This window comes from Takifugu rubripes, chromosome 19, assembly GCF_901000725.2.
Source record: "Takifugu rubripes chromosome 19, fTakRub1.2, whole genome shotgun sequence".
Lineage (NCBI taxonomy): Eukaryota > Metazoa > Chordata > Actinopteri > Tetraodontiformes > Tetraodontidae > Takifugu > Takifugu rubripes.
Genome location: NC_042303.1, coordinates 17646740 through 17666010, shown reverse-complemented (window position 1 = coordinate 17666010; position 19271 = coordinate 17646740). Strand labels below are relative to the sequence as shown.

Below are 19271 nucleotides of genomic sequence, written 5' to 3'. Positions count from 1 at the left end.
CTCTCTAACCCTGCGTGCATGTGTGTGTGTGTGTGTGTGTTTAGAACGCATAAATATAATACGCAAATAAAAAAATACTTGATTAAAAGATGGAAATGTGCTGCAAGGAGCTCCGGTCTACGTTCCAGCGTGTCATTACCTCCACGCCGTCTGGATACGGGGGCTGTTGTGCAACGAGCGCTTCACCAGATGTGCGTTTTATGTGTCAGGTTGTCCCGCGTCGAGACGCCGCCGTCCACGCAGATGACGCTGTGAGTCGGGTCGTAAAAGCTGCCTTTGAAAGGTCGCGCACGTTCACGATGACTTGACAGACTCGAGCACTCACCTTTTCAGAAAAACTACGTGTTTACCACGAGATGAGAGGTGGAAATCTGCACCTTCTGCACCTTTAGGCCCGGCTAATGGAGTCCCGGTTCTTCAGTGGCGGGTGGTGAAATGACACCGTGCGCACGCTGAGTGTGTATTATCGTGGTGTCAATGCTGCATTACACCCTGATGACAGAGGCAACGGGGCTGTGTAATTACGGGGCGTTCTAAATCTTTAACTCCCATCTTTTAAAAGGTGAAATTCCTGTCAGTCTCTCTCTCTCTCTCTCTACCCCCCACTCTCTCTCTACCTCTACCCCCACTCTCTCTCTCCCTCTCTCTCTACCTCTACCCCCACTCTCTCTCTCCCTCTCTCTCTACCTCTACCCCCACTCTCTCTCTCCCCCCTCTCTCTCTCCCCCTCTTCTCTCTCTCTCTCCTCTCTCTCTCCCCTCTCTCTCACCTCTCTCTCTCTCCTCTGTCCCTCTACCCCCCACTCTCTCTCTCCCCCTCTCTCTCCCTCTACCTCCCACTCTCTCTCTCTCCTCTCTCCCTCTACCCCCAGTCTTTCTCTCCCTTTCTCTCACCTCTCTCTCTCCTCTCTCTCCATCTACCTCCCACTCTCTCACCTCTCTCCTCTCTCTACCTCTACTCCCCCCTCTCTCTCTCCCCTCTTCTCTCTCTCTTCTCTCTCTCCCCCCCTCTCTCTCCCTCTTTCTCTCACCTCTCTCTCTCTCCTCTGTCCCTCTACCCCCCACTCTCTCTCCCCCACTCTCTCTCTCCCCCTCTCTCTCCCTCTACCTCCCACTCTCTCTCTCTCCTCTCTCCCTCTACCCCCAGTCTTTCTCTCCCTCTTTCTCTCACCTCTCTCTCTCTCCTCTCTCTCCCTCTACCTCCCATTCTCTCTCTCTCTCCCCTCTCTCCCTCTACCCCCAGTCTTTCTCTCACCTCTCTCTCTCTCCTCTCTCTCCCTCTACCTCCATTCTCTCTCTCTCTCCTCTCCTCTCTCCCTCTACACCCCCCCTTCCTCTCTCTCTGCCACATGCTCAATTCTTACCACAGCTAAATGCGTTTCTGGCCACATGATGCAACCCTAACGTCTCACACTTCTTTAGCTCGGTGACCTGTGTTGACTTTGATACCATTTGTGGGCTGGGCCGGGCTGGGCTGGGCCGGGCCAGGCTGGGCCGGGCCAGGCAGGAAGGCATGCTGTGAGAGCTCCCTGCTGGCCGTATCCAGACCCAAGCTCTTGCACAATGCAGCTCGCCTGGCCCAAACCCCCCCCCCTCCCCAATAACACACTTCCCATCCTTGATCAAACCTGGGGATTGTAGTGTGAGGGTGGAGATGAGAAAGATGGGAGGAGGTCTGTGTGTGCCTGTGTGTGTGTTGGGGGGGTTACATCCTGCATGAAACCGCATCCTGAAGAAGCACTGCTGCATTTTGCTGTAAATAAATACTCTCTCTTCCACGCAACTTCCGTCAACTGTCACCGCCTTGGCTCCCAATCACCTTCAAGTCCAAACAGGAAAGTGCAGGGAGGCGAGGGAGATGGCAGATATGAGCTTTAATTTGCTTCTCGATGCACTTTAGCCCGGGTGCAAGACGCTTCCTATTCTCCTGCTCTGACCAGCTGCCCCGGCTTGGTTGCAGACCCTGAGTCCTTCCTGTCACCTTTGATTAGCACATTATCCAGCCAGGCGGCTCCCTGTGCAGCCGGGAAACCACCGTTTGAAGGTGCTCCCTCCCCGTTTATGAAGCACTATTCAAAGCCACGTGCAGCATCCTCAAAGGAGCGCTGCTGCCTTGTTACCTGCTAATCCCCTGTGCATTATCACAGGAGATACAGCTGAACAACAAAGCATGACAGACGGAGCGACCGAGACCTGACAAGTTCTGCATCTGGAAATTGCTTTGGGTCGCACCGTAAAGCTGCCTGCAGACAGACAGTCGTCACAACACAAGGCTTTTTATTTGATTAAGCATTAAAAGCTTGTCGTTGTGCTGACAAAACCGGCGTATTAGATGACAAAACTCCCCCATCTACATACAAAGAGAAGCACTCGCTCAATGAAGACGTGCTTTCTGGTTTCGACTCTCGTTTACATCCGTTTTATTTCCCAACTCTTCTACAAAAAACCAAAACTCCAGCATTTCTTGCAATGTTTTTACACTTGGGTGAGTTGAGCTGACAATTGCACTCAGCTGCTGCCAACGTGCAGCCTTTCCGCATCTTGTGATGTCACTGCAGTGACCAGCTTTATGTAAAACGTGTACTTTTCTGCAATAGCACAACCTGGACGGGGACAATATTTGATCCCAATGCCAAATCAGTCCGATTTTTGACTGCCATTAGGCTCAACCAGCGGACGTCAGGGCTGCAAACTGCTGCATCCACATGGAAAATTGCTTAAGTCTGTTTTATTCTAAGCAGTGATGACATACTAAGTGCAAAGGATGCAACGCCACACTGCCGCTGTTCAAATCCGCGTAAACATCTGAGGACGGAGGAAGAACAAAGTAAATCTGAGCCAAATTAGTCACACAGTTGATTATTCCGTGTACAACAAAGCCCAAGATATGTCTGCATTAAAGTAGGATAACAGCTACTAGCAATAATCCAAACAAACTGACACTTCAGTTGCAAACATTTAGAGTTTTTATAGAAAAAGAAGCACAAATACAGGATAAGGATTTAACACAAAGAGTCATATGTGTGTTAAACTGTGCCATCTTCGTCAGGCGCTAACAAATCCCTCCTTTTTGCACGAGGAGCGGGCTCACTGTCCAGACGCGTTACTTTAGAGAATAGCGTCTCATCGAGCGTGTCACGACCTGCCTCAGGGGAAGCGCGAGTGTCTGCGAGTTTGGGTGTGTTTAGGTTTAATCCTCACAACCCCCGATTGTTGTTCACTTCCTGTAGAGGCAAAATAAGCACCTAAAGGCCAAAATGTGCTGTCCCCCAGCCTCCACCCACATCACAGCACTCTGGAGCACAAGTGGCTAACCACAGATAATTATACAATTAAAACAATTTTCCACATCTATCTGTCAGACTGATCTCATTCATTCGAATGACACTAATGGAGGCGGCCTCTGTCCGTTCCTCCTTCCTCAAGCGAAACCTTTTCCTCTCTGTCACACAATGCATGGAGCCATCTGCAGCAGAGGAAAACACACGGAGCCAAGAGGAATCGTGTTGTATTTGTTCAGCAGGATGTTCGTGAATAAAGTCGAGACCCAGCAGTTTTCACAACGACCCGTAGAGCAGTACGGAAACAGGGGGGCCCGTTTAATCGCCGGCTCAAATTAACCCTTGAGTGATGGAGAAACGACGCAACAATGAGAGCCTTTTTTTTTTCCCTGGGACAACACTCCTTTAAAGCACATTAATAATTCATCATGACAAAACACACGACGAGATGGGTGGGAGGAAGAATGGATGTGACAGAAAAGCCGCGCTAAAGCTGTTCAGGTGATCGGCTCCTTTACATTCTATATTTTTATGGCTGCATTCTATCATTTAGAGCGAAGCTGAGCCTCAGTGGGTCATGCAAGACCTCTGCTGGGTGTGACAACACAGGAAGGATTTAGCCAAAAGTTAACTTGGATATCCTGCATGTCCGTCCACCCAGGGTGGACAAGAAGCACAGACTGGAACCACTCCTCCTTAAGTTCAAGGGAAATGCGTGCACAGACTGGCTGTGTCCTTTCCAAAGCAGCTCATCCAAGCACAATGGCAGCAGTTTTATGTTGATTAGCTGTCCTGATGGGGATACACACATCCATTAGATATGAGTCAGCCTTTAGAGGGGGGGTCTGGCATTAACTCACAAGCAAGTGCCCCATCAGCAGAGAGGGAAAACCTCCCTTTTAAGGCAATGGATCACAGACTCAAACTACTGGCCACAAAGCCCACAAATGAGGCGTTAAGTATAGTGGCAGGGCAGCAGAGAAAGAGGGGCAGTGAGATATGACCCTGTGCTCATCCATGCATGAATCTGCCTTCTGCTGCTCTTTTCTCTCACAGTCGCTCCACATAACACCGACCGAAAGACACAATCAAAACACAAAGCCGTCGCACAACAACAGCACAAAGATACAACAGCGGGAAGAGTTTTCGTGTCGGCGGCACAGGAGCAAATTAAAACTGTCGGTGGGATCTGATACAAACATCGAAATACACACATTTCCCTCGGCTCAGGGGAAGCCTAAGTTACTTTACTGTAAATCTGATATTTTTATGTATCCCCAGATAAAAGATTTTAAGAGTCCTGGGCCAGAGACACGTGCGTGCACGTGCGTGCTTGTGTGTGTGTGTTACATGCCTCTTGTGTCTGTCTTCACTCAGTAACACGTTCTCAGCCCAGGTGATTAAACAAGTAGTTTAAGTTAGGCTGGCCGCTCGTGTATCTCTGGAATTTCTATATTCCTATTTCTATAAAATCAGGACTTTAAAGCAAAAACAAATTTAAATGGTCCTCATTAAGAAGACCCCATCAATGCGCTTTAAGTGTGATTTGCCTTTGTAACTAATGCAGCCGCTAAGGGGGACAAGCTTGTCCCTTGGACCTGTCCCACGCTTGCTTGCTTACAGGAAGGAGGGATTTTAAGTTCTTACGGGTCAAAAACACTGAGGAGAAGACAGAAAGCAGAGCTGCAGGTCACAGAGATGAAGAGAGAGAGGCCCAAGACAAAGAGTATATCAGAGGTGCTAGATGTTCTGGAGATTAAGAGAATAAGAGAAGAGGATGCAGATGTGGGGCAGATGGAGCTGTGGAAGGCAGAGCTGAGTGAAGAAGATGCTTCATATTTAAGTAATAGCTACAGAGGTTTCATAACGGCTACGTTCTCGCATTAATTGCCAGATCGCGGCTGAGGCAGCACAGCAAAGTTAAAAAAACCCAACCTGACAGAGAGATTGGGAGAGCGAGCGAGGCGAGAGGCCTGCTGGGAAGGTTTCATCATCACGCTTGACCCCCCCTGCTGCTGGCAATGGCAGGATACAGAGGGAGCGGAGAGGAGATAGACTCTTCTTCACAGTCAGAGATTTAATTGCATGCAGATTCCATTACCTCTGCACAAATGTCACATTCTCTTCTGATCAGGGGGCACAGCAGCCACTGGCAGGCAGGATGGCAAACTGCCAGGCAATAGTGCAGAAAGCCCTCAGCCAATCAGAGCTGCCCGAGCAGGCCGAGGTGAGGGGAGGGAAGGAAGGTGCACAGTACGCCGAAGATATTAAAACAAAGAGCTGAGAACACAAAGCTGCTGACACGGCACATTTCAGGCGAAGGGCGACGGGCTGCAGATGTTAAAGGTTTAATTGATTTCGGGAGAGAAATTAGCTGCATTACATCATCATCGGGAGGACGAGCGGTGGGATGCAAACCGAAAGAGGATCGCAGATGAGTGACAGAGGCGACAGAGAGAGACAAGATGGACGATCGCTGGATAAAAATCGCTCGGCTCCTAAAACCTCTTTCAGATTTTAGATTTCAATCAAGGCCAAACACACTCAGGAAAGGTCGCGGTGCATAATGACCGGACAACAGCATTTTACATGTTAATGTGAAATATTGTGAACGTACCCCGATCAGTGCTGCAGGACAGGCCGGGACGCCATCACCTCTTTTAAAACTCAGCTGGCAGTCTTGAGGGAAGAACCACAGGGGTTTCACGGAGGACACTGAAACAAGCAGAGGGAAAGAGAGAGAAGGAAGTCAGCGGAAAGATACATTTACAAACAGGAAGTGAAGTGGGGAGAGCCCCTGCCTGGCCCATGGAACCCAAAGTTACAGATATGACACGAGGACGGCAAAAACAAAAGTGATCATCGTTAGCCACAAGTGTTTGATCTGTTATGACACACTGATTCCTTGTGGTTGGCATCTCCTGCCCTACATACATATCAAATGATGTTTGATCACGTCCAAACACACCGGTTAGTAATGTAAATCGGCAAAAGTGAATCAAAGTCGCTGGTTTCTGTGGTTCCATTTCTCATTTTTACATGTAAATATGTTAGCTTAACCTTTGGCTGAGTTGAATCAAAAAAGTGACAGCAAATAACAGACAACTTTGGTGTCTTCCCTGAATGAAATTAAATAAATCGTATACAACATAAACACAATAACACAGTTCACATGAAAAGCCTGTTGAAGCAGACTTTATAGATTTAAAACAGTGACCTACAAAACCCACAGTGGGCTCTGCCTCAACACACACACACACAAAAAGAGAAGAATCTGTAATTTTGCATGTTTTTCTTACTTAAATGATGCATGACTTGTACCACAGCAAAAACATCTGAACCGAGCTGGACATTTTGTTTATTCAAAAACCTGGCATTCGGCTCAAAAGCATTCATCTGCAGCCAGATAAACAAGTGGAAAGATGCTAATGACTTCCAGATATGGCTCAGATCATGCAAATAAGGCAATGGAATGAATGGCCTCTGGTTTTGTCCCTGTCACCGGCGTGGCGGCAGCATATGTGGCTTGTTGCTCTGTGACAGATGTGTGTACCAATTTGCTGTTTAATGTGGCCCCGTCTCTGGCAGCAAGAAAAACAATCCGGCTCCCATTTAATTGCCCTGTTGTCTGAGAGCGCGTGTCAAAAACCAAATCTGCGACCGCGTTACTACACGCAACCGTGCAGTTCTCCGAGCAGAAGCAACAAACCGCACCGCTCCTCATAATTAATCTAATTCAGTCATCAACGCGGCCGCTACTTGCACAGCCCTTCCACGTCTTAGTGCCCACTGCAGCCCCAGATTAGACCCCTTTGATTATAAAACCATTATTGCCATCACCGATAAAATACGCCGATCCCAATAGACACCCGCCGGCCCGTGGAGGGACAGCAAGGCAGCCCAAGAGATTTTTTAAAAAAAAGAACCAGTAGCCACGTTTCCACTCACAGAGATTTAAAGAATTAGCATTTATACGGTGTCTCATAAAAGAACACTGAAATAGCTGCGAGTCTATAGAACAAGCTCTGAATTTGGGGGCTTTATTGCATATTAACAAGCACTAGATTTTATAAAGTGGCCACACTTTATTGTACAACTTGTCCATAAAAAGCCCTAACAGTGAGATGTAGTGTTCTGTGCTCTCAGACGGAGACATAAACCGTACCTCTAATTGTAAACCGCTCTCCCTTTGTGGACCTTTTGCATGCCAGCTGCTCCACACTCGCTCTCTGTGGACACGTGGTTGCAATCGTACCTTCACACCCAAATTAGAAACTGTCAGTTTCTGCTTGAAGTCCACATCCAGACACTCTGCAACACGTGCATTAATTGCCACTCGTTTCAAGGCAAATTTGGTATTTAAAGCCGTCTGTCCTGGTCGAGGTGGGTGGAAACTCCTGAAATGTGAAGTGATGGACCAACCACAGGCCTGTCGTCACATTTAGCACTTAAAAGCAACTAAAGACGCTCCGTATTTACAGACATGCGCGTAAGAGTGACTCTTGATAGTCATTCCTAACGTGCACGTGTGTAAACTCTTCACGTTGAGTTTGTCACGTTTTAATCTCTTAAAAGATTGCAGCAGGCTTACGGGAACCACGGCCGCGCCGAGGGACCCCGCCGTCATATCGGATCGATGCCTTGACCCATTAGGCCGCGACACTTCCAGTCCCGCGTCTAATAAGAGCCGGTCTTTGGGAACACCCGTGGATGACCCATAACGCTCAGGACAATTACAAGAGATTGGTCTTTCAGAGCCAACGCCCACTTGACCCGGTAGCGTAAAGACGTGAGCAGAGCCACATGATTTAAACTCCTCCCCTAGACGTGCTGACAAGGTTACAGGGTCAACGCAGACATTAACGGGTCAGTGTGTGGCCCACTTGGGAACAATTACTCCCAGTCACAGCTAAGTGGACACTTGATTGAACACGACGGAGGCAGGACACACTTCCCACAGATAACAATCCCCAGAGCCATTTAGGATAAAAAGCCCTTGTGATACAGCCTTTATGGGCAAAATTCATCTTCCTTTTCTCTTTTAAAAGAATGTGAGAGTGTGATAGAGAGCCGTTCTGTGGGAGGGATGAGCTTCTCAATGCATTACCATTTTCTAGCAATACTAATAGCTGCTTATGACACAGAAACAATTACAAGGTGACTGGGAGAAGAAGCCAAACAGCCTCAATCATTTCATTCCTCATTCACGGAATCGACTCGGGAAAGTGCTGCGTCATCCTCCGGACTTTGATCCAAAACTTTCAAAACAACGTGAGAGAGCTGGACAGTGACATAAATCCCCGGACGAAGCTCTCACCTCTAATTAACTGTGCGTTTTCGTGCTTTTCCACCTTTGACCCGCTGGCATTTTGACCCCATCTCCCGTCACGACGACTCAAACTTTTGCCTCAAACATTCGGCAACACCGGCCCGACCGAACGCCGAATACTGCGAGCGCTGCGGCGTTGCATGTGGGATTAACGCGAGCGGCGGAGGAAGAGTAAACAGATGTTTGGAGGTAGCCGCTGCAGATAAAGCAGCAAACTTAGTAATGCACATCTCTGATCGCTGCGCAGTCTCTCCGCACACAAATGTGGCTTATCGATATGCCAACACATTTCCCTAACATTTGCATAAGCCGTGTGTTGTTTGTGGTAATGTTTTGCCCCCCCCCCCCTCCCATGTGCTTTGTTTATTTATTTCTCCGTGATGGAAACGCAGCTGCGTCGCCGCTTGATCTGCAGCCCTTCGGCTGAGAGGACTTCTGCAGGAGGTGGCCGACCCCGAACCCTGAAGAGAAGCACGGCTGAGGGGCGGGGGGGGGGGCAAACCTGAGGCGAGACAGAGGAGAAGCCAATGTGCCTTTTCAAAGATAAGCAGGTGGAGAAATCACTTTGCAGACGGTCTGACAACACACCGCTCCAGACGGCAGCCTCGGCGCTCCGGCACAGCTAAAGGAAACTCGAGCACAGGTTCTGTCCCGGGTCCATTCGCCCGGGCCTCCTCATTAACAAAGCTCCTTCCTCCCCTGAGAAATAACCGCACGTGCTGAGGGGAGAAGCGACGGTTCACGCCGGACCCCAAGGTTGTTCTGGCTTTACTTCCCGGGGCCGTTTTGTAACCAAGTGGGCATCACGCGAATACCATCTGGATACCACTTATTTAAAGCTGGCACCGGTCCCGTGGCAGCCAGCCTGGCAACCAAGAGACGGGAATAAATTGCATCATTTACTTAACATGCATTTAACGTGGTGCCCGTTAAAAGCCCATGACTAAATAATTTGGTTGCTCTGGTTGCCAGGTTCCATTGTCAGTCCAACAGCATTGTCTGTAACTGGCGGAGCGACTGTCAAAGGGCTGATAAAGAAGATTTTGAAATGTTAACGGCGTGAAATCGCATTTACCTCCAAGTATATTAAGAGCCCCCAATCCGTTCACACCAAAGCGGGGCCCCGGAGCTCAAAACCCACAAACAGACAATAAACATACTGTAATTACGATGCCAACTCTTTAATTACAGTTGGGGATGGTCGGACTCACTCATTGTCACGAGTGAGGTGAGAGGAGGAGATGGAGCCTCGGGCCCGATGAGAGCCATATTCCCATTTCTCCGAGCCTTCCGGAAGGCAGAAAATTCAGCTGGCACGGTTCCAAACCGTCCAAACAGCCTGGACCAGCAGGGACAAACTCCAGGAGAATCTTTTATCTTATTAGGGACACGCGTCTAAGGGGTCGCCTCAGAAACGAGAGAGAAGGTGCCGGTCGTTGGGCTGGAAAGCGGAGCGTTTTTATCCAAGTTGGGAAGTTTTATGTCGTTTTATGACAAACAACTTTCAGAAATCCGACCGCAAATTACACTTCAGTCCTCATGGATGGCTATTATGGAAAATCTGATAACTGACACTTAGGCATGTTGCAAACAGCCCAAAAGCATCAGGTGGACCTTCATCACCCTCTTCATCATTCTTGACCATTTTGAGGTGTCGAGCAGAGGAGCCGGGGACCATTTATAAGTATAAATAACTATTGTGGCAAATGCATATCTAATTCAGTACTCATCAGCCTTGGTATGAAAAGCTCTTGTAAAACATAAAGAAAAACATAAAAACTGTAATGAGTATTCTGATATTTACCATAATAATCAATGCATTGACGTTTGAAATCTGAGATTGCCGGTTGCCCCTAGCGGCGGGGGGTGGTATAGCACCTATAAGCTGTTGGCCGCCAGCTAGCGCGATGAAATTAGTAGCTACTATACATCTGCAAAATAATAATAAATAACAACAGAATGCTTTTCAGAACATCAATTCAGCCATTATGTTATATATAATGACTGCTGATTTTTAAAAGGTTTCAATCAATAACAAATGTCATATTTAAGGTCACATAACAGAATAAACTGCAGCTTAATCATGAGGAGAGGCCTTTTAGATGCAAAGACAATGACCAGTATGACTAAAAATAGTCAAATCTAGTCGACAATGAGTGCAGTGAACAGTGAAAGAGGACATTTCTCCCATGATTCATTACTCTAATTTCAGCAAGGACAAACTGTCTGCCTTTGTTTGCACAATAAGTGGTCAGATGTATTTATCATATGATCTCACTTTTTGGAAAAAAGAGCTGTCACTGGAAACATGGGGAAAGGGGGCAGCATCGATAGCAATAAATATTTAGATTCAAACAAACAAAATAAAGCTATTATTGCTTTTGCAGGATGAAATCATGCCTTACTTGATCTGGCTCCGAGAGCTCTGCCAGACACTGCAATCTGCTGCTAAAATGGCTCTCACCTCTGCATGTTCCACTGCCGTGTCAGTGTGGAGTTCAAATGGACACTTCAGTGCAGCCTGCAGGATCTTTAACACGGGCCCACCGCTGATGGAAGAGGCCCGAGTCACTGAGTGATGGAGGAAGAGTGCAGTGAAGGATACGGGATTCTCATCTGCTATCCATCTCATATTCTAATGCAGCCATTACGCTCTAAAAAGAGACTGCTCATCCGTTCTTTTTATGGGGAATTTGCAAAAAAAGATGACACTGCAAGAGGGTCGGCCGGAATGATTAAAATTCTTTGAATTAGCCCTTCAATCATGCGTGCGATCCGGTGTAAAACACACAGAAATGCTGTGGAAGCGGCGGCCAGGCCGCCATCAGCATGGCGGCGGATTGATTAACTCATTTCCAACAACGAGCCGTTTGGATTGAGATGAATTGATTGGTCAACACATTAAAAGCTTGTACATCATATGCACTCCATATATACACCCTGAAAAGGCTTTTAGGGGGGAGGCTGCTCGCCGCGGCAGGTTTTCAGGATTTACAACCGGTGGTGTAAAAAACAGTGTAAACAGTAAATAGTGAATGATTAACGAGGGAGGCGCGGAACACATGTCAGAGGACGTTCTGATCTCGCTCTCCCTCCGTTCTGGCTTCCTTTCTGCAGAACAAACTCTGCTTTTGGGTTCACGTGAAGCATCAGCTCATTGAAATTGTTTACGAAGCACCAGATTTCCACAAGGCGCCATTTGAATTTAACCATTTGCGCCACATTTTCCACCAGTTTCAAAGCTTTTGTGTGATAAGTTTTTGGGGGTTTTTTTCCCAAGGAGAAGCATAATTAGTGGCTAAAAACTTTGTGGGCCAGAATAACATTAAAACTGATCTTTCCGTGCAAACATGTTTGTGCACTGGTGTGAAACCACCATCGGGATGATCATGTGTGTTGCTGTTGCCTTCACCTCCGTAAACACTTGTCGTTACGGACTACGGCTCGGTCACATGATTACTGGTGTTTGTGCGCGATTACTGAAGACAGGTGAAGTCTGAAAAATAGATTTTTACATGTAAAGATGTTTTTATTCAGTTGGATGCATCACTTGTGTAAATTGCTGCCCTTACTTAAGGTTAAATGACCTAATATGGTCGTGAAAAGAATTAAGAATGTCGGATATACGGTTTAAAAAAAGAAGTCTTGCAACAATCTCCTCACAGTTCTGTCCAGCATCACCTGCCTCAGATAATCTGAACAACAAGTCATGCATCTCGTTAAAGATATCTGGATTTTTATTTTTTAGTGAAAATGTAATTTCACAAGTTGCATTTGTGACCATTTTTGGCACCAAAAAGTCTGTATGAAGACAGAATATTAGCACACGGGGATAAATTACAATACTGAATAAGCATCCTTCAAGTAAAAACGTTGTTTATCTGGCCCACCCATCCATTAAAGTGGTTAATCCAACCAAGTAGAATGATAAACAAGACAATAAGCAGAGAGAAAATAACCTTCTGCCACTGGGTGGTTTGGGATTGGAACCCCACCCTGTTTACAACCCTGAGAACAAAAACAAACTCCCTCTGAGGAACTGGCGTAAATGCAAGTCACACACGACCAACACAGCCAAACAACAACAAGGACCCACTGGGAGGAGGCCCACGAGCACCAGGCAGGCAGACAGACAGGCAGGCAGGCAGACAGGCAGGCAGGGAGGCAGGCAGACAGGCAGGCAGGCAGACAGACAGGCAGGCAGGGAGGCAGGGAGGCAGGCAGACAGGCAGCCAGACAGGCAGGCAGACAGGCAGGGAGGCAGGCAGGCAGACAGGCAGGCAGACAGGCAGACAGGCAGGCAGGGAGGCAGGGAGGCAGGGAGGCAGGCAGACAGGCAGCCAGACAGGCAGGCAGACAGGCAGGGAGGCAGGCAGGCAGACAGGCAGGCAGACAGGCAGACAGGCAGGCAGACAGGCAGGCAGGCAGACAGGCAGACAGGCAGGCAGACAGGCAGGCAGACAGGCAGGCAGACAGGCAGGCAGACAGGCAGACAGGCAGGCAGACAGGCAGGCAGACAGGCAGGCAGACAGGCAGGCAGGGAGGCAGGGAGGCAGGCAGGCAGACAGGCAGGCAGACAGGCAGGCAGACAGGCAGGCAGGCAGGCAGACAGGCAGAGCTGGGGCCACAAAAGGTCAAATACCACCACCGCCGCCGCCGTCGCCGCCACTACCTCAGCCTCAGGTCACCTGGATCATCAGGACACCGTCACCAAACCGCAGCAGCGTGACGTCACTGAGCGGCTGCAGGAGGCGCTCCCTTAATATCCAGGGACTCCGAATGAAGAGGTAATGAATCTCAGTTAACAAGGCCATTATCAGCCAGGGAACGACATCATCAGGAGCGGCTCCCGATCCACGAGGCCCTCACATGTCCCGCTCTTTTTATTGTTGCTATTAACTGCTCAGATACGCCGCTAACAACTGTAACCAGAGAGGACAAATAAAGATATAAAAGTACCACAACTCCAATCCCACTCTGTAAATCATCGCAGTAAACAATGAGACCGTACAGGGAAACAGGCCCAATTAGCCGTCCTCACTCCGCGCCTTAAACAAACCTGCACACTTTCATCTCTTCGGCACGCCGGCACCTCCGCCGAAGCGCCGCGTTGCATCTTGGGTAATTACTGCTTCCCAATTACCACCCAGCTGGTAAATATATATCAAATAAACAAGCAACAACCCGTCAATTAGGAGCATCCTTTTATAACGGGGGGGGGGCTCAGAACGATGCCTTATGAAAGGCAACGCGTTCCACTTCAAAGCTTAACGGCCGCTAAAAGTCCAACCGGAGCCGCCAGTTTGTAGGAGAAATAAATCAAGTGAGATGGAGGCGATTAAAATGCAAGTCTAATTACAGGTGGTTTAATTGCCAGGAAGGCCGGATGCACAACACGGGACCGGCGGCGTTCCACGGAGAACAAACGCGACCTTTTCTTCTCCGGACGGCAAAACGCCGAACTCGACGGCAGCGAGAACAGCTGCGGCAACGGTCTGTCAACAAAATTTGCATCGCCGCCCTCCGCTCGTCTCCGCGACTCCCTCCCGTCTCTCCTCCAACCCGAGGAGCTGCCGGCTTAGATCTGAGAAACTCTGATGGCTCGTCACGTAGCGAGCGGCGGGCTAAGCCGGAGTGATGCGCCCGGAAGACGTGATCAAAGCGCACCGACGTTCCGCCCCGGCGACGCCGACGGAGGAGCGGGCGCTGCCATGTTACGTCTCTTATTAGGCTGCCACTGCCAGGGAGTCAGGGATGAGGCCCGGGAAGACGCGCTCCCTCAGCCTAGCTCGACGCTAACCCCAACCCTGCCAACGGGCTTTAAGCCAGGAGCAGTTTCACACTAGCGACTGTCGGCGCGGCGGCGCTCGTCTCCTCCTTAATGTTGCGTGATGACGTCCTTTTTGCCGGATTAGGGGAGCTTTGCATGGGCGGCTGTTGTAAACACCCGGTTGTGGATGGTTCTATAAAAATTTCCACCAGCAGGTGTTTGGGACTGTTGACATAAACAGAGAAACCGGTGAGATGATTAACAGCCCTCGCAGCTGGAGGAGGAGCGTCAACACGGGCGATTTCATGAATTTCTACTGTACAAAGGTTAAAAAAAAACAACCTTTTTTTACCGCTTTCCTGCTTTTCCTTCCCCTTTGAATCGAAGCGAATAACTGACACCGATGAGGGAGGCACAGACGTGAGCTAATTTACAGTCACACGTGTCTAAAACTTCCAAAAAAGCAAACGGTAGACTTTATAGGGTGTCTGAATCAGCTCTGAATGGTGCGGTCTCGGTATTCAGATGACAAATGAGGGAACGAGAGCAGACACACAGTAAAAACTATCAGACTTTGCATCAGACAGAAACTTCTGCCTCATGGCCAGAAATGAAACTCGTTTATTCTTAAACTGTGATTCCTGTTGACCTTTTTTTATGCATAACCTCCTCGCTACTATCTTGATATCAAATATCTGAAGCTACCCGGCTAGCTAACCGTACCCAGCATGCATTTCAGCTGTGCGAGTTTGTACGTTTCTATTTATTAGCGTCGCGATCCGTGTCACAAATTTCCGTGCAGCGACTGTTGAGCGCTGATGAAAAGAGGAAGCTGTGGGCAGATTTGTCATTTCAAAAATGCAACCATCGCTACCAGGCTGCGCGGGGCGAGAGGAGACCGTTGCACTTGACCGTGCGTCCGCCCCGAGGTCCGCGCACGTACGGCGCACGTAGGACGTCTGCTCGGGATCGCATAGCTGTCTCTGGAGCAATTCTCTAAAAATATACGTCTGAGAAGGCACCAGCAGGAGAAGCCCTGTTCAATTCACAGACAGACAGACAGGCAGACAGACAGGCAGACAGACAGGCAGACAGACAGGCAGAGCAGCTGATAGAAACAGATGCTGAGGGGTTTTTACCCAACAGCTGATCTCTCAGCATCACCAACAACACACAGACGTCTAAACATTAACACATTAAGTCAACAACAAAAAAAGAAGCTAGCAACGCTCACAGGCTCCGCACAGCCAACTACAGCTTTTACGAGAGGCTTATTAAATCAAGTGAAATTAAATGACTCGTCTGGCCTATCGGCACCTCCAAAGACCCAGATTTTCCACCACGAGAGATTCGGCACCACAACCTGATGCTGAATTCCTGCAACGCGACGACAGTCAGAAACCTGCTCTCCCTTCCGACTGTAGCCGCCGCCTCCGCCTCCGCGGACGCGCGGCTCTTCCCTTTGTCCTTCGTTAAGGACAGGTGACAGTTGAAGGCAGTAATTAATGAGTTAATGGTCACCCTGAATATCCCTGCCGTCTCCATAGAGACCGGAGAGCTGAGCGGAGCGCACCTGAAGCTGCCCGCTCCCCGACCATCCGCCCTCCCTGGCACGGGCGACCGTCTGTCGGGGCACGCCACGGGGGCCGGGACACACTAACCTTTACCCTGCAAATATTGTTCTGCTTTCCTTTGTTAGCACTCCTGCGCATGTAGTACAGGACTAATGAGCGCTCGTGGTGCCCCCCCCCCCCAACCCCCTCTTTGTGTCGCGTGAATCAAATATGCAAAGATTACACCACCAAATTCATTTACCAGAAAATTCCCTTTATTCATCCGTCACTCGTCTGGCTTTGTGCAACAACGTCGCAGGCAACTGCCTCGGCGGCGTCTCGCATCTGAGATCCAATGAAGGGTGAAGCGGCAAAAAAAAAGAAGCCCAAAACGGAACAATACAGCCAGGCAGGACCTTATTCCCACACTGGGGTGGAAAATAACTCCCCTTATCACGCTGCGGCCGGGCCGGCGTGCACGGGCGGCCCGCGGCCCCTCGGATGAGAGGAAGCGCCGCTGCACCCGGCGACGGGGGTCCCCACCATCGAACGCACGAGTGACTGATCACTTTCTTACCAGTTCAATCTCAACTCTGAACACAAGAGCCTGAGGCCCAGTCTGGAGGGGGCCAGCGCAGGAGCCCGGCTTTTCCAAATAACACCAAAAATCACAGATTATTGCGTTAAGGAGCTAACCTTATTACAATGCGCACAGCTGCTCTTCCTCAAGTTTCAAGCCCCCCCCCCCCACACACACACACACACACACACCCGCCTGCCAACCCCATTTATTCACTTGTACGGGGCAGAGAAAGCAAAGCCGTCTTGTGAGTGGCGTTGGGCTCTTCCCATCACGCCTGATGGATCGCAACAGTCACCTGGAACGCCGGGCCTGGAAAAGTCGCGGGGGGAAAGTTCACCCCCAGGTTTTCAAACCCGGGGGGGGGTCAGCGTTCGCGAAGGTCCATTTCTGCATAAGTGAGCACACAAACGCGGGTGCCTGTTCAAATAGTCCCTCACAGGCCGCTCATGACAACAGCCCAGCAGCAGCACTGTTTGATCTCCAGTGTTTTCCTTAATCTGGGTTGTCAAGGTTCGCTTGTTGGAGGCTGTTTACTTTACTTCTTCTACAAAAAAGTGTTTTTTTCCCCCCTCAGACAATGACTAATCCAAAGACCAAGGAGGAGGAGGAGGCACTGCCAGCAATAGTTGTTAAAGCGGCAGTTTCCCTTTTAAAAAATCCACTGGTTTTAGCCCAGCTGTTGCCAGCTGCAAACCTCCTGTAGGAAATATCAGGGGAGCGTTGCTTTTACGACCCGGCTCACTTTTAACTGAACTTTTGCTGTGCTGAATTCTACACAAATTCTGACATGTGCTTCAGTGTCATAACGGATCCGCAACAGTTCGTTTATGCATTAAAGACAGACAGTAAAAGTAAAATCGTTTGACTTTAATTGCAGCAACTTGAGGAAAATAACCGACTGCAAACAAACGCCAATTTCGGGAATTATTCTTGCCAATTAATTTAAGTGAAATTAAATATTTGTGTGATTTTTAACTTCTCCGCAAGTGAACAAAAACGGACTTATGGATCACACTTGTGAGTTAAAGCCACGCACGCACAGCGTGAGAGGACTGAACAAGAATAATGTGCGTGATTTTAGCGGGGTTCACTTGTCTGAAACTTCCACACCGAACCTGCCGTGGCTGGATGATGGGCAGCCGCGTTAAAACCGGGTTCGAAACCAGTTCGGGCAACTTGTGCCGCATTCCTCCGGTCGTTCGGGGGACCGCTAACACGTGGAGGGGAGAGCCGCTTCCCGAGCGACAAATCACGGCTCAAACTTCCATTTCCACAGCCTCCGACCTCGGCACTTGATCACAATTACACGGACAAAACTGCAACCACGGAGCGCACGGCCGGCGCGTTACACACACACACAACTTTTTTTTACAGCAACAACCCCGCAAAAAAAAAGTGGAGGATTGAGTCGCAGCACTTCCACGACCCGCAACATTAACGACCGTTATTTGCAGACATCGACGCCCCGCAAGGCGAGCGACATGCTAGCAGCACAGGTGTGCGGCGTTTGGGTTTCGCTCCCGGACGCCGAGAAAAAGTGCCGAGAAACAGGCGACAATAAGTGTGTGCGCGCGTGTGCGTGCGTGCGTGCGTGTGTGTGTGTGCAGCGACAGCAGCAGCGGCAGGTAGAAAGGACAGAACAAAGCTAACGTTAACAGTGCGGTGATGGTGAAACTTACCCGAACCAAAACACGCTTTTTACGGCAGCTAACAGGCGCACGCGGACAGTACCGATTCGCGAGGACGGGATGATGACGTCGCGCACGCGAGCCCGTGTACCGAGGACGCGTGCAGCAACAACAAATCGCACAGTAAACAATATTACTCCGCCTCGGCGAGGGTGGCGCGCGGGAGGGGGGAGGGGGGGGGGGGGGGACTAACTAACTGACCAGCCGAGCAACTAACCGGAGAACTAAGTTAACTACAGCCAAGAAGAGATCATCTTACCGATGGCGTCGAGGAGAGACACACAAAAAAGACAAGAAAATGTTGAGTTTGACTCCGGTTGCCTCCCAGTCTGCCTCGCGACAAAAAAAACGCGATCCTTTATATAAAAAAAAAAAAAGAGAGGAGAAAAAAAGTTCTAATTGGATTTTTAACAAGCCAAGAAAAAAAGAGGGTGTTAAAAAAAATCGAATCGCGGATTTGGATGTTGTTGTTTTGGTGTTCCAGGTCAGTGACGTCACATCCACCTGCAGTGGGGTCATTACATCGCGGCTCCTTCGCAGAAACGCCACAAATATGATTCTGTGGCACTTAGATGGCGACTTCCCCGCACAAATGTAACGATATGCGTTAGTTTTAGCCGACAGTGGGGCTGCAGAGAGGGGTGGGGGTGCCGAAAATGTCTTAGCTGGCTAATTACAGCCCAGCCATAATTAACTTATTACTTCTGAAAATTCTTTTTCAAATGGCCCCGCGCCAAAACCTCAATAAAACTCTAGAAATCTATTCACAAGCCGTCGTTTTTGCTGTGAATAGGCCCTCACCTCTGCTCTGATGTGTTTGTATACTTTATATATACTTAAATACTTCTGGTTGTATCCTTTTTTGACACCCGTGAACATCTGAAGCCTCTCAGAAACAGCGCACCTTGTTTGTTGCTGCTTTGGGGGGAAGTTTTTACCAACTTTAGCAGCTTTTCCTCGCACAGGAGGGCAAACCTCTTGTATCTTACCCCTGGGAGGAGAACCGTCACGGGCCCGTTAATACTTACTGAAAAACCGTTAATTCAACTCCAAGAAAACATGTTTTTT

The 19271-nt window shown here is 49.1% G+C and overlaps 1 protein-coding gene across 9 annotated transcripts in view; it reads right to left on the bottom strand.

The window, feature by feature from the left end:
• The window catches only part of foxp1b (forkhead box P1b), a 119012-nt gene extending 100446 nt beyond the window's left edge, over positions 1–18566 (bottom strand). For 6 of the 9 annotated variants that reach the window (XR_003886064.1, XM_029826998.1, XM_029827006.1 and 3 more), the window contains exons 1-2: positions 18195–18329; positions 5898–5995 (exon numbers count right to left, since the gene is read on the bottom strand). The gene's annotated coding sequence lies outside the window, so the exon portion shown is untranslated. Of the gene's footprint in view, positions 1–5897; positions 5996–11073; positions 12674–18194; positions 18330–18462 lie in introns of those variants that run through there. The other 3 variants (XM_029826996.1, XM_029827001.1, XM_029826997.1) reach the window with 2 other exon arrangements.
• Positions 18567–19271: the final 705 nt, after the last annotated feature.